This window comes from Neolamprologus brichardi, chromosome 18, assembly GCF_056152115.1.
Source record: "Neolamprologus brichardi isolate AB-2024 chromosome 18, ASM5615211v1, whole genome shotgun sequence".
NCBI classification, from domain to species: Eukaryota; Metazoa; Chordata; class Actinopteri; order Cichliformes; family Cichlidae; genus Neolamprologus; species Neolamprologus brichardi.
In genome coordinates, this window is record NC_142121.1 from 5,883,291 (window position 1) to 5,887,282 (window position 3,992).

General features: G+C 36.0%; 1 pseudogene; it reads left to right on the forward strand.

Moving 5' to 3' along the window:
- LOC148097500 (uncharacterized) lies at nt 1-665 on the forward strand (annotated as a pseudogene).
- The last annotated feature ends 3,327 nt before the right edge of the window (nt 666-3,992 follow it).

The following is a 3,992-nucleotide window of genomic DNA, read 5'->3' on the forward strand; positions in this document are numbered from 1 at the left end:
ATGGGGCCTAAGAGAACACCAACAGCTGAGGAAATTGAGGACATTAAAAAGTCACTGGACTTTTTAACTGAAGAATCATCAGCTATCAAATTACAACAGAAATATATCCTCGACATTGTCAGGGAGATGAGGTCACTTCGCAATCAGAATGCAGAGAAGGAGAAATGGATTGTCTATCTGGAGAGCAGGGTCACGGACCTGGAGCAATACACGAGAATGAATGATGTGATCATCATAGGGCTAAATATAAAACCTCATATGCTCGGGCCGTGACTGCTGACAGCAAAGAAGAGCATGGAGAACTGGATGTTAGCTCTGCAGAGCAACAGGTGGCTGTTTTTTTGCAGTCAAAAGGGATCGACCTGGACTCTAATAACATTGAGGCATGCCACCTTCTGCCCAGGAGAAACGTTAGTGATAGACCAGCTGTCATCATAAGATTTGTAAACCGGAAACACTGGAATGCACTGCTGAAGCAAGGGAGAAAACTAAAGGGATTGAGCGACTACATGAATGACCATCTAACCAAATACAACGCTGACATAGCTAAGAAAGCACGGCACCTAAAGAAACCTAAATTCAAAATACCTGGACTCCAAACTGTAAAATATTTAAACTCAACGGAACTGGTCATTGAACACATCCAGGATCTGGAAAAATATTAACAAGCCACATGGGCCACAAATGCAAGGAGCTGAACAGATCTACACTCATCAAACCATGAAGGTAACAACAGAAACTAAAGCACAACATATGAAATTAGAGCACAATCGACTAATTTAACATCTGGGAATTATATATAGATTAATTATATAATATACTATTATAATATATAATTATATATAGATTATATATTATATATATATAATTATATATAGAACACCAGGTTCTAACATTGAAATATTTAAGGAGTGGGTAGATAAAACATTTATTAATACAAATCAAAAAGTTATGTTCATTTGTGGGGATTTCAACATAGACCTATTAATTCCAAACAAGCATAGTATGACAGATGAGTTTATTAATACAATGTATAGCATGGTCCAGTGATCACTAAGCCCAGCAGGATTACAGTACAGTCGGCAACCTTAATAGACAATATATTTACTTATGAAATAGAAAACATATCTATAAGCGGTCTCATAATTAATGAGATTAGTGATCATCTACCTGTTCTTGCAGTGTATGACAGCAATAACAGGAAGCTCAAACAGGAAAATACAACAAAATACAAATGAGTGAGAACAGAGGAGTCCATAAATGCATTTAAAAGTGGTTTGCTTAAGCAAGAATGGGAGATGCTGTATAAGGAAAAAAATATTGATAATCTTATGAGATTTTTTAAGGAAAATTCACACTGTTATATGATAGTGTTTGCCAACTAAAGAAATATAGCAAAAAACAAAAATATGCAGCGTGCCCATGGATCACAAAAGAAAACGATGTGCCAGGACTTTGCTGTTCTCGCTGGTTCAGATATTTGAAGTTTACACAGCTACATTCTCGCCTGAAAATATGTTAAAAGTTTATTTTACAACCCAGAAAGAGTAATAAGAGTAATATTAAAACTAAGTAGCTGCAGTAGTAGTAGCCATTGTTGGAAACTGGAATTGGCTGGGCCAATCTGGGATATGGTTTTTCAATTTTGTTGTCTGGGTGGAAAATCGGGAGAAATTCGGGAGAATGGTGACTCGGGGAGATTTTTGGGAGGGGCACTGAAATTCGGGATTCTCCCGGAAAAATCGGGCATGTGGCATGTATGCACAAAAGGATTACAAAATGCATGTAAAAAGAAAAATATCTTAAATAGAGAATTTATAAAGAACAGAAGTATAGAAGCTGAAAATAAATACAAAAAATATAAAAATAAATTATCTAGTGTTTTGAGGTCATGTAAAAAGGAATATCATGAGAAATTATTAAATATGAATAAAAATAACATTAAAGGGATTTGGAAAACATTAAATGCCATCATTAAAAATGGTTCTAGGCAGTTAAATTATCCTTTGTATTTCACTAATAATGATAGAAATATTAGTAACATGAGTGATGTGTTTAATGAGTTCAATAAATTCTTTGTAAGTGTTGGGCTGATAGAATTCCTGATACAAGCAATTGTGCAGAGAAAGAAACTAAACTCATTCAACGTAATCCTCATTCAATGTTTTTAACGGTGGTAGAAGAAAAGAAAATCATTGATATTGTCGGGAAATCACAAACAAAAAATTCTGCAGACTTTGATGACATTGATATGGAAATCGTTAAGAAAGTTATCGATGGCATCTCCAAACCCTTAACACACATTTGCAATTTGTCTCTACAAACTGGTCAATTCCCAACACAAGTAAAAACAGCGAAAGTAATACCACTGTTTAAAAATGGAGAAAGACACCAATTCACAAATTACAGGCCTGTTTCTCTACTTTTACAATTTTCAAAAATACTGGAAAAAGTTTTCATTAATAGACTTGACAAATTTATAGATAAATATAAAATAATAATGGACAGTCAGTATGGTTTCAGACCAAACAGGTCAACATCCATGGCATTAATGGAACTTATTGAAAATATCACCAATAATATAGACAATACACAGTTGATCTTTTCATTGACCTAAAAAAAAGCTTTTGACATAATTAATCATGAAATATTACTTGATAAACTGGAGTACTGTGGCATTAGAGGAGTGGTGCTAGAGTGAGTCAGGAGTTATTTGAGAGACAGGCAACAGTTTGTGAAGCTTGGTGAATATCAATCAGAGTGCCTGGACATTGTTTGTGGAGTTACACAGAGATCAGAATTGGGACCAAAACTGTTTATCCTGTACATCAATGATATATGTAAAACATCTGATATATTACATTTTTATTTTATTTGCAGATGATACAAATATTTTTTTGTGCTGGAGAGAATTCACAGCAGCTTTTGGAAATTGTCACACCAGAAATGATTAAACTGAAAACATGGTGCCTGGACATTGTTTGTGGAGTAAACTAAGACCAATGAAAATCAAACCTTTTTCAGAGTTATCAAACATTATTACAGTTATCAGTTATTTATTTGTAAAAAATGTTTGGAATCGTGTATGATTTTCATTCCACTTCTCACGTGTACACCACTTTGTATTGGTCTTTCACGTGGAATTCCAATAAAACTGATTCATGTTTGTGGCTGTAATGTGACAAAATGTGGAAAAGTTCAAGGGGGCCGAATACTTTTGCAAGCCACTGTATGTCCACTGTGAGCGACCATTTTGCACAGAGGCGGTGGCTTACGACACCAACTGTCGGCCATCTATAATCCAGTTTTGAGATCCCTTCCCAGACGCCTTAACGCCCACTCACACCCTGGGCCATCTGACCTCAAGAAATCATATGATAGGGTGGGGCTAGGTAAATCTGGGTCTCTCCACCATTTGACTCTAGAACTGAATAAGCTTCTCAGGGGAGAGGTGAAACGTCTTCAAGCAACTTAAGAACAACTTAAGAAGTCCAGACGCTTTTCTTTCCAAGCTTCTTAGACCATAAAAACGCAACTTTCAATTTTAGACAGTGGACTTCTTTTGCCTGAGTACAAAATATTATCTCAGTGCAGCAGTGGCTTGTGGATTTTTAATTGTGGGATGTTTGGTTTGTCAAACTAAATGAATTTTTACTACACAGCTGTTATTATCAGAAGGGAAGAGAAAGGCGACTACAATTAAAACAACAGCCTCATCCTAATTGTCCGTGATCATAAATTTCTCTGTGCTCTAAATGTCTGTAGTATATTTATATTAATGTATTTGTATATTTTTATTTTATTCCACTTCATGGACCGTACCAGATAAATTAGGAGACCTGGTGAGGGCAGTATTACGCCTTTGATAGCTCCAGTCTACCGTAAGTTCAGTAGAAGAAGAAGAGCGGCAACGGCGCCACTGAGAGATCCCGTCGCGATCCCGAGTTAAGTTTGAAGATGGTGGTTTGGCGGCATCGGTTGTCGTTGCAATA